This window comes from Lutjanus erythropterus, chromosome 15 (assembly GCF_056507025.1).
Source record: "Lutjanus erythropterus isolate fLutEry1 chromosome 15, fLutEry1.hap2, whole genome shotgun sequence".
NCBI classification, from domain to species: Eukaryota; Metazoa; Chordata; class Actinopteri; order Lutjaniformes; family Lutjanidae; genus Lutjanus; species Lutjanus erythropterus.
In genome coordinates this window covers 22549169-22561484 of record NC_139331.1, presented here as the reverse complement: position 1 = coordinate 22561484, position 12316 = coordinate 22549169, and the positions used below count along the sequence as shown (strand labels likewise).

General features: G+C 41.0%; 1 protein-coding gene across 3 annotated transcripts in view; it reads right to left on the bottom strand.

Annotated features, from left to right (window-relative positions):
• fut8b (fucosyltransferase 8b (alpha (1,6) fucosyltransferase)) overlaps positions 1 to 12316 on the bottom strand; it is a 126415-nt gene that overhangs the window by 48166 nt on the left and 65933 nt on the right. The window lies entirely within an intron of this gene.

Below are 12316 nucleotides of genomic sequence, written 5' to 3'. Positions count from 1 at the left end.
CAAGGCGTTCTTGAGATATTACCAAGAATGGGATGAACAGATGGACGGGACAGATAGATCCAAATACAAGATGCATGTGGCTGCTATTCATAAAGTCAGTCTAACATTTGATCGCGCCATCAGTTGTAGCTAACTAATGTATGCAAACTTTCCACCGTAGGAACAGTAACTTTAAGGTGAACCAGGTGTTCTCATCTTAGTGACAGGTCACAACTGTGCAAGATATAGTCACAAATGTTTACAGGTGTGAAGATGAGATCAAAAATGAAGGCTGAGATTGAAGATGGGTGTGGTCTGACCCACTGAGTTCTGGGTAACGACTACTGAGTGCTCATCGGAACATCAACATGTTGACGGGTGCTGCAGCCTGTGTGGTCCCATCTCAAGATGGTCTCTAGTTAATCTTTGCTAGTGACTTTCATTCTGGAAAAAAAACATACTGGCTGTTCAGCAAATACTGTGAAATTCCTCTCACACCATCAACCAAAATCAGTCTATGAATAAATCTGTCAACAACACTTTTAATAGTTAACGCTGCTCGTCTTTAACGAGGTGCAGGAATTTAGAGAAGCGGCGAGAATGTTTATCATCCCAACATCAGCTGTTTGCTTAGTCTGACATGTACTGCGTCTTGCAGGGGCGACTCGATTCTCATTTGGATGTTTCTAGACTTAAAAGTTGCACTGAAGAAGCTGAAGCTGTGATGGCTGGCATCTTTTAGCGTTCACCAGTGAAAATTCTATTTAATTCACTGAGACAACACAGTGGAGCCTCCTGGAGCCGTGTCCCGGTTTATTTATTTTAAGCTCAAAAAGGACTCAAAGTACTGCATAATTTCCCATGTTTGTTGAGTCCAGCCTATCTGCCTCTGAACAATACATCCAAACATTATATCCAATGACTGGTTTATGTACTGAATGTCAAATTACGGAGAAAAGTGGCAGTTAAGTGCCATTTCTATGTGACTTTCATTTAAAAACCACACAAAAAAGGAAGAAATTGCTATTCTCTATCGACTGGTTGATGGTTGTAAGAATGGCTGCCTATTATAATGTAATGAGCCAACATTTAACTCTATAGTGGGTGCAAATCTAATTTTGTGAGCGAAATACATAAGTCTCAACATACTCTGATAAAATTAACTTGCGGGATAAAAAACAATGACATCAAAGCCAATCAAGTGCAGTAAATAGATTAAATGTAATTTGCTACTGTACTTTGACCATTTATCTATATCCGCACTGGAAATCCCTTTTCATTATTACTGTAAACTGATTGGTGCTGCAGTGGTCATGGTGGCATGTACATTCTCAGATGTGTGAAGTAGAACTAAAAAGATCTATTGTAAAACAGAACAAGCACATAGCTCGCAAACAACAGTAAGTGGCTTTTTCTTAATCAAATGTGAGCATGCATGACTGAGATCTGTGCTCAGAAGCTTCAAACTTAAAAGGCTCGGAACATTTACAGCTGATAATCATGCAAAGCCTTATTGCTCATTATAGTAGAACTGATTTTGAGTTTGCCCTGAGTTTGGCCAGCCTTTCAGTCCATTTAATGTACTATTTTCAAGTGCATACGTGTAAACTAATCTGTGTTAAAATTGTATGCTGAGATATGAAAAAGATATAAATAAGCATGCTCACAGCTCTGTGTCAATGAACTATGAATAACCACTGCATGCATGTAATAAAAACACAAAACGAGCATTCTGACATGCAGTACAAACCAGCTGAGGAGGAAAAAAGAAAGACCTGCCACTGACATTACACCAAATCAATTCCTCTACATAAAACTATTAAAAATGGAATATGTTCGAATGCACAGGGGCATTGGTGAAGTACTGCAAAGGCCATGTTAATGAGTCATCAAGGCATGCAAACTCAATTTGCTCGCTGAGTGAGGAACATCAGTCGCTGGCAGGCATAAAGATGAGACTTTTAAAGTTGCAACAGCCCTTCTTTGCCGCACAACTGTTCAAGCCAAGGCCCCTGAGAAAGCCCTGGCCTCCCACTTCACTGAGCACTAACGGAGCATTGTGCTTCAAAGCCATGGAAATAACTGAGAAGAAAAGGGAGGATATGTTCACTCCTATATTACGTAACTGGGTGATGGACCAGGAGAAACCTTTCCATACCTTTGTTGCATCACGGGTATTTATATGCATTCATGCCTCCTTTCTATGTGAAATCTGGGGTGCAGCAATTTCAGCTGCCTGACACAGATATTTTGAAATAAGACCCAGGTGTATTTCCTTTCCAAGTATCAACTCTACTATCTATTTTCACAGCTAAGTCTGTTCAAACAATATTCAACAGGATTTCCCAAAGGCCACACCCTAACCTGCTAGTTACGCCACCATTGTGCAAGAAGTAAGACTGTTTCTTAAGTGACATAATTTCCCAAGGGTTTAAAGAGCAGCTAAAATGGTACCATAAAGCAACACGATATCTACTTGAACAAGGCAGAAGAAATAGGCCAGACCAGCACAGGCTAATGAATACAGACGCGATACAGAGGTTAGCTAACATGCTCCAAAGAGACATAAACTGCTGAGACACACTGCTGGCACAGGCAAAACACAAGCATCCCCGACTAAGATATGTAGATATAAAATATATCCAAACACTGAGCGGTATCAAAACCCACACACGCATGCAGGAAGAGGAAGGAGGCAAACACCGTACACAAATACACAAATGATCCCTGACGGTATCTCTAGAGGACCTGAAGCGGAGACTAGACGCAGCAGCTGGATTCAACAGCGTCTTAATCAAACGATACAGGAGAGGTAACAGATGAGAAAAGCTCTGAGTCGTGGGGAGGCGGGGCAGAAAGGTGGGGGTGAAAACTGCGGAGTGAAAGACAAGCTATGAAAGCAGGGGGGGAGATGAGCCCCACCGGCGCTAAGCGCTGAGCCGGAAAGCAGGTGAGGTTCAGCATGTCTCCCGGTTTCCTCCGAGATGCTGCCCCAGCTGTCGCTCCGCTGTGCTCCTGCCCCTGCGCACGGTAACCATGGAGTTCACAGGGTGATCAGAGGCGGGTGGAGCAGTTTGAACGGTGGGGGCAACGGGGTGGCACTGCGGTGCATACATATTTCCATGGTAAGATTTAATATACTGTGGTTGACTTCAAAAGAAAACCCATGTGCTGACCTGAGAAGCCATACATATGGATGGAGATGTAAAGTATTCTGGGAGGTGGAGATGAAAGCAGGCTACATGAAGGCAATTTGCCTTTACATTAAGAATGAACTTTGATTCCTATGCCCTGCGTGTGTGTGTGTATACATACACGTATGTGTGCATCACTGCACTGTGATGTGACAAAACATTGGACTGACATGTTCCAGCCTTTCATGGGAGCTCATTATGTGTTAAACCAAACCACTTGACTCCAATAAGTCAAGCTAATAAAGCACAGGAATGTGTAGCAAGTAAACACTACAAATGGGTGGAAAAGTCTGATATGACCATGAAAACCCACAAACATAATCTGTGTGAAAGGCCTGCTTGAAGAGATAGGAAATCATAGGAACAATGCTATCCTTGTAAAAACTTGGGGCAGATTACTTTGAAAAGTAGCTACTGAATACAAATAACATGGTGAGTTTTGTAACTGGACTGGAATCCACTGAATTACAAAAACAAAAAACAAAAAAAACCCCAATCTAATCTGAATATGTCTGTATCATTTTTGGATTACTTCAAAATCAAACATTGAAAGTCTTGCACCTTGAATTATAGAATGGATGCAGCTGCAAAAATTTGACTTAAACAAATTGATCTTTTTAGTGAGAGTTGCAGAGTTTTTTAAAAATTTTATTTAGTTATTTTTAGATAGGACAGCTGAAGTGAAGACAGGAAAGCAGGACAGAATAAGGTCATGACCTGCAGCAAAGAGCTGCTTGTGGGTGTTGAACCCACGACCACTGCAGAGGACTCACAACCTCAGTACATGAGGCAAACACTGACCCACAAGGCAATCGAATTGCAGAGTTTTGGTGATATCGGCCATAGAGGTGCTTGCCTTCTCTCCATTATAATGGGGAAAAAATGCCACTCAGCTTGTGGTGCTCGAAGCACCAAAGAAATACATTTAAAAATTTTAAAACCAGTATATTTTTCCAAAAATCGTGACCTAATTGCTTAAAATAACCCAGAGACCTTGTTGTGAACAGTTTCACGTACAAACTACTTTCTTTCTGCTGCAGAATCTACTGGAACCTCTTTAGAATATACCAGAAATACTTATTTTATACTAGAACGAAAATAGTTTCTGCAAGAAATAATATGTATTTTAGATTTGGGGGTGAAATGTCCCTTTAAAAATCTTTTTTTTTTTTTTTAATACAAATAAAATGCATTTTGTATGATCAACATTTACACTTGGCAAATCAAATTACTCCAGCAAAAAAGACTTAATTTTCAATACAAATAAAAAGGCATAAAAACTTCATTATCCATAGATCAGCATTACGATATGTCTCGAGCGTAGCTGCTACGCTGTAAATTATCTCCAGCTACTGCGATCCTGCCTCCAGCTCAATGTGGTTTTAATATGGCTTACTGTATTTGCCTATCGTTGACATCATTGTCATGGCAACATTAACTGCTGGACAGACAGGGTTCTTCAACTTCAATAGCAAGTAGACCAAATAGGAAAGTCACTGGGGGTTCATGGGCCACACTGGGAACTTTATCAATTAATGGATAAAAATAACTCTTACTGTATAATGTTAATAGATATATTCCTCTGTGCCCTCGGGAAAACTGGCAGAAAACCAGCCTTGATTTGACTTCTAGTGCCTCGTCAAGTTGTATTTTTTTCATCAGAGCAATGCATTCGTTTAACAATTAACACACCAGTTTATTACTTGTTGCTCCTTCCTTTGCTGTACCCATGTTTGGTCCTCTGACTCCAACAGTATAATTCCACGTAAACTGATTCTGAACAGTGCATTCCTGCCTCGCATGCTTCAACGCCTCAGCACATCCAGTATGAGCCAGCGCCCGCTCTGCGCCCTGCTTGACAGAGATGTCCTGACCACAGACAGCTCCCACAATGGGGCTAGTGTGTGTGGTAGTGGACCGTCCCTAGCCGGGCCTGAGCGACGGCTGGGTCGATGGGAGTTCAGGTCTGGAAGTGGCAGCAACATCTGTTTGGTGGGGGCCGCACCAGGTTAAAAACCATTGCGGGATAAATGAATCATGTGTGGGCAGAGCCCTCTCCACACCAAAGTACATGTCTGTATTTTACATTTTAGTTCACTTGAAAGAAGGGACCCAAATGAGGCAGACATGCAAAGAGGACCACGTGTGGATGAGTATTAGTGCAATGACTGTGGTCTCCGCAACTCTTCTCATCCCCTCAATCCTCATTTTCCATTTCCTCCTTGCTGCTCTTTACTTAGTGCAGTTCTTGTGCCATCCATCATGCTGCCCTCCTCTACGCCTCCTCTGCATCGCCCCCCTCCCTGCCTCCATCCCTCTGTTGGCATGCCTAGGGGATCGATCAGGTCCTCATCGCTCAGCCCAGCTGTCACTCTCACCCCTCGCTCCCTCGCTCCCTCCGATGTCACACCATCAGGCTGGCGCGTGTCATTGTCTCCGCAGGGGCCGTGGCTTCGTGCCCGAGGTGACTGACAGCTGCGGAGAGGGCGGAGCCAGACAGACTGAGCGACTCGACCTCGTGCTCACCTCTCATTAATGCTGCTGGGTGATTGGTGGACTGGCACGCCGCCTGTCACTCAAATCATTCAGGGACGGCCCGAAAAACCGAATCAGTGGACTGGATCTGTAGGCCAGCCAGGTGATACTAATTTGAATCTGAGTGTTGATTGATAGATTAATTAATTTCACATGACTGTTCCGTTCTAAAAATAATGAAGAGCCCAGAAATAATAGATAGAACACGATCAGTAGTGTGTACAGAATCTAACTAAGTATCTTCATCTTCTCAGTGATGCTGCACAAACTTGCCATTAATGATCAAGAAAATCAATCCCACACAAACTGCTTCAGCACGCCTAGATTAGTTCAGTCCAACCTGGAGCTCCCAACATAACAGGGAGTATGGAAATTTTTGAAGGGGTGTAAGAATACTTTTCACAATTTTTTAACATTTTATAGACTAACTGATTAATCATCAAAAATAATCAGCAGATTCATCAATAATTAAAATAATCATTAGTTGTACCCCTAGAAAAATAAACAGTAAAACGAGCTCATAGAATATGGCCAAGCACCAGAAAGAAAAACTGCTCTAATATTCACAGGAAATAATCTGCTCAAAAATCATCCAAATAGCTTGTTTTACACAACCTTACTGCAGTTATTTTGTTTGGGTTTATGGTACAGTTTATCAAGTTGTTCTTTACTGTTATTGTTATGCATTGAATATAAATGAAATACGCGTAAAATGTGTCACTTAGTCCGGGGTCGTAAGTTTACTCAACAATAGAAGAGAGGTCCCACAAGGAAAAAAGTTAGGAACCGCTGGATTAATTATTTTCACATGACTAATCCGTTCTAAAACTAATGGAGAGTTCAGAAATAATAAGCAGAGGACAATCACTATTGTGTACACAGATTTCCTTTTCCAAAGTCAAATTCATGCACTTTTCAAGAGATGTTCAGGTGCATCATATCATAGCATATCTTGCACCATACAGCTGTGGTAAATCACCTTACATATACAGTAAACATGCTCAAAATGATAGGGCCCTTCTTCATTTTTTCAACACATTAAAACAAATGTTATTATGCTACAAACAACCAAAAACTCTTCAGTCAGACTGATTTATTACGATAGTAATGCTACGACAATTCCAAGCAGTTTCAAGCACTTTTCAAACATTACCAAGGCTGCAAATAACAATTACTTTCATCGTTAATCAATCTGTTGATGAGTTTCTCGACTGATTGATTAGTTGTTTGGTCTATAAAACGTGGTGAACAATGTCGATCAGTGTTTCCAAAAGACCAAGATGACATTCTCAATATTTTGTTTTGTACTCAATCTAAAAAAAAAAAGCTGAACTGAATTTTGACTGTTTTCTTTTTTTAAAAAAAATGCTCAAACAGATAAATCAATTATCAAAATAGTTGACCATTTGTTAAATAATCGATTCACAACTGATCAATCAATAAATCCCTGCAGCTCTAAACTTTACGTTAAAAATGAAGGGTTTTCAAGAATTTCCGGCACCCACAACAACCCCGTGCACAGAATCCATCAAGCAGGCTGAATATGCATCTTCATCTTCTCAGTGATGCTGCACAAACTTGCAATTTCCGATCAAGAAAATCAATATTCCATGCAAAGTGCTTCAGCATGACTATCACTCTCGATCATAAAGCAAATGAACAATGTAAACAAGATCCCTTTGGGTATATAATGAATGCACAACACTGCCCGATAATCCACTGCACATCCATCTAGTGCTGCTGTGGTGTGATGGCACTAACCAAGTTAAATCCCACTCTGAACTATAAATCAATCGCAATGCAGTGGGTTTCTTCTGCGCAACAACTCAACACAAAGGTGTAATAATGTCAGTTTTATGGGTTTAAATCTCTCTGAGGCCGCTCATAAAAAATGAATGCACTAATGGGAAGGTTAGGTGCTTCGGATGAAGCCTTCTTTATTACCTAATGTCAGCGGGACACCTGCAAATAACTGCTTCTTATACAGCATCCAGAGATTCATGTCCTCAGTCCGAATCTGCAGAACATGTAAGTTGGCGGATTGGGTTAGGCATGCACTGAGCTAGTCTATCAGTGAGCTAGTGAGTTGTTACATAGTCAGTCAGTCTGTGACAACCTGCCGGCTGGAGTCTGGCTCAGTGCCATGCCTCTGTCAGCACTTTGGTAGTGGAATGAGGCAGAGGAGGAGGGAGGTGAGGAAGGAGTGAAAGGAGGAACAGAGGGAGGCGACGGACAGACGAGGGAGGGGTTGTGGCAGGAATGATGGGCAGCTCGCTAACAGCCTCTTTGCTTCTATTAGGGCTCTAATATAAGGATAAGAGACACTACAGGATGGAGGCGGTGGTGGAGTTCTTTCCCAGGCCCGTATCTGACCACTGCACACACCGAGGTTACATTTTAGTTGACTGAAATTACAAAAACTAGACTTACAGGAGCAATATGTAGCAATGACATGTTCAAAAATGAGTGAAGCAGTTCAAATAGTGAGTTAGAGCTATAGATGGTGTATTAAATGGGTTGAAATACTTTTTAATATACGATGTATAGTTTTAGTGAATTTCTCAGGCAGCAGGAACACTGCAGGAGAGCGAGGAGAGACATCATTATAATATGCCAAAAACAAGCAACATCATGTCCTACACTGTAAGTTAATGAGCTGTTTATAACTGCCAGTTGTCTGTCAATGGGAAGACATCCTAAAAACTAAAGCCCTCTGCTCAGAAAATATACACTCTGGAGTTTGAGTTCAGTGACTGCCTGCCAGACTCCATTAACATGTTGTTAAATTTAACTCTTATAAACCTCTTCTCCTTCAAAAAGACTGTTGATGATTCACACATCACATTCAGCAATAATATGAGTTGTAATTATCACGAAATGTGCCAAGAGTAACACGATCCTGAACAGAAATTTCAAAGGAGGACACTGCGTCCGTAGCATTGTTGTGAAAGAAGAGTCATTTTTAATCTGTTGTGTACTTACAGAACTAACAAGAATAAAATATTACAGGAAATCTTAGGTCAAATGTTTCAACACAGGCATTAGAAGGCAGTGGTGCATATGATTATTAAGACTGGGATGTCTTCATGACTTTGAGCTTTCACAAAGTGATTAGTTTGTATTGTATTGTATTGCCTGTTTTGAGCTTCTTAAATCTTGCCCCTGACGAATACTGCCATATTGCAATTTAAAAAAAATTTAAATTACACTGGAACTAATAAAAACTAAACATTTTACGCAATAAAAAATGAACTGACACAAGCAAACCCACCCTGGAAACTCCATGAAACCAAACTGAGCTGAAAATAAACATTAAAAATGGAAATAAAAATAAAAACTAATTTAAGAATACAAAACTGTAATGACTCTGGCACACACACACATGCAGAAAGACACAAAATTGAACAGAGGACAAAGCAACCCCTGTCTCTGTCGATAGCTCATAAAGCTTAACCTCAGCAAGCCAGTTGCCTGCTTTTGGCTTGCTGTGCTGGATACTTAGCTGAAGCTTAGAGGGACTTGAGAAGGCACTGTAGCGCTGCCCCAGTAAACAACTGTGGAGGCCTCGGTCCCAGATCAACAACCCAACTCAATAACAAGCAACAAGCGTGCAGTGTGTCGGGGACCCATCTGGACACTGGTCGACTGAAAGCTGCACTTGTTTTTTTTATGCCATGAATTCCACCTTTGTTTTTGAGCCAATTTTGAATAATTACAAAAGCAAGGGATTTAATCAGGGACCAGCTGTCTGAAGCGACGTGTGCGCGCGTCTGTTTTTTTATGTTAGCGTGCGCTGATGAGGGCCTTGCATCAAAGTGAATTGGAATATCACAGAGGAGCAGCAATGGCAACATCTGAAGCTCGGGTTCCCTGTTAATATGGCTCACCAGGACACACTCCTGCATTCCCTGCACATGCATGTACACTCGCAGACGTACAAACTCGGTGTTTATGTGTAAAGGGAAACACTGTCAGCGCGCGGAGATAAGAGCCGAACCATCTGTCTCTCTATTAAACATAGCGTGAATGTGTGAATGATGCTGTGTGGTTAATGGGCTCATACAATGTGCTATTGTCTGCCAAAACAGCACAGTGAAATCTGGTGAGGTGTGTGACAGTCCATCCATCTGTCTGTCACGCACAGCATCTCCGACTCCGCTGATCAGCTTTTGATGAAACTTTGCAGCAACATTTGTCCAACTGTAAGCAGCACAACATGTCGATTTAATCAGATGCTGATTAAATTTTCACAAAAAACTAAAAAAAAAAAAAAAAAAGAAAGAGAAAAAAAAAGAAAAACAATCTCATTGCCACATTCCGCTGTTTGTAAAATTACTCTGATTGGACTACCAGCGGGCTAGAGGCTCTACTTAATTGCTGGACCTTGCAGAAACTTAAGGGAATGATGCATTGCACCACAGTTTTTCTTTTTACTTCATAAAAGTAAAGTATTCCAAAAAGGCAAGCAAAACAGGGTGCATGATGTTTGTTTGCTCAACTGTGTGGAAAATCTCAGACCCAGTAATGACAAAATTCTGATTTAACCATTTAACCACTCCAAATTTGATTTAACATCAAATGTCCCTGATTTGCAAAGATGAAGCAAAACCTCAAAACTATGCTATTTTGTCACTCATGCTGATGTTTAGAAAATCTGGGCTAAAAATATGCTGAGCTTTAGACTGTAATGGAAAAGGAAGATGGTGATGAGTCAGCTGTTACTGTTGGTGAGGTTTGTCTCTGGAGTACCACGCTAACCCTTCATTAAAGGGAAAGTTTTGATTACTTGATGCGTTGCTGTATTGGGTTATTTAGTTATAAGTTATTTATCATATTCTATATTTAAAATGTTTTCACCACTTAGCAACCAGCAGTTCATGACAGGAAACAGCTGTTTTATAAATCAAATATTGCTCTTTCCAAACCAACCAAACTCCATAGGCGAAATAAGTCACTTCACCTCACAGAACACAGGAGTTGCAGGTGTACCGCTGCCTCGATCTGTTAGTTTATTTGTGCTATTGTGTGACTTTGGTGTTTTAAAAGGATAGTCCCACAATAACACAAACAAACTTAAGGATTAAGGCTGTAGTCGACCACCAACTCCTGTATTTTGCAAATTAAAGTAACTGATTTTGCTCATGGAGTTTGGTTGGTTTGGGGAGAGTGATATTTGGATTTATGTAATGGTTGTTTCCTGTCAGAACAGGCTGCCTGCTTGCAAAGTGAAGTGGTGAAAATAAATATATCACACACTTAAACTGATATTGATTTTTTGTAAGTGGACCTTTTTTAAGTGGCTAAAATGCCTTCTGCTGCTGACCCTGTCTACAGCAGTTCAACACTTGTCTCAGTGTTGATCATGTTTGAGATATGATGTTAACACAGAAAGGAGAAACTTGGTCATTTATCTCTTGCAGTTGTGATTTGAACAGTATCCAGCTTTCTGATTGTTTCACATTCAGGTACTCTATGCTTTTTCACTCCTCCACAACTAGACGAAACTCAATTATTTCTGTGCAGACTGAATCACCTCAGTGGTTGATGATGAACCCACTCTTGTTCCTGACTGCCTGGCCTCTGTTGCATTTACCACTCTGCTGGATCTGGCTTGTCTGTTTAATCACCAGTAATGGAAACCAAGAGCACTAACACAGTTTATCCTCTGCATTACCAGTGATGTGTCAGACTTTCATTATTATATTGTTTATCATCATTTTTTTGTTTCACTGACTCACTACTATGTAACTCACTATGACACACATGGCAAGCAAAGATCAGAGACCTGGATAAGGTGCTGACATGCTGTAAACTGGTTTTCACAGCACTGCAGCTAGTGTATTCAGGTTTATCAAAGCCAGGTAAGGACTTTTTCCAGGTTCCTGAAACTGGAGCCCTTTTCACATATGCACTCTGAACAATGTCATGAGAATCAGGTCAAGACATTGTCAGAATTTGCCCCTTCACAGATAGAGGACACAACAGGAGATTGTCCACATCAGATCAGTTCTCAGTTGTTGGAAATACTCTGTGTGGTTTAGGTGAGGGGTGGCGCCTGCAGGGCATGCAGGAAGAGGAGGACTCATCTATAATGATGACTACTTTTGTATCTATATCAAAAACCAAGTTTCAAAATTAACTAAATGTGATGGATGCAGAAAAGAGTGATAGAGTACTGTCTGGGTTTTTTCTGATACTGGTACAAAAGCAATACTGAGAGCAGCCAGAGACTGGAACCAGAAGTTGCTCCGAATGATGGTCACGTCATGTGTGCAGTGACACAGAGAGAACACAACATCCACAACAGCACTGGTCACAGCCACACACACTCAGACTCATGCTTGCATGAAGTCGGCGTAAGGAATCGATTCCAAGAACAGGCTAAAGAGAAGACAGTCCACAAGGAGACGGAGGAGCTGATGGTGTTGCCAAACAATGGTAAACTTTCCAGCTTTTGGCCAGCAGCACACTACTGTTCACAGACTGACAAGTAAATCTCGCCTACTGATGCGTCTGAAACATCAAAACCAGGCTAACAGAACTATATAAAAATTAAACAATCAATGAAAGACTGGGAAACAATATACAGGCTAGCAGAAAAGAGACAC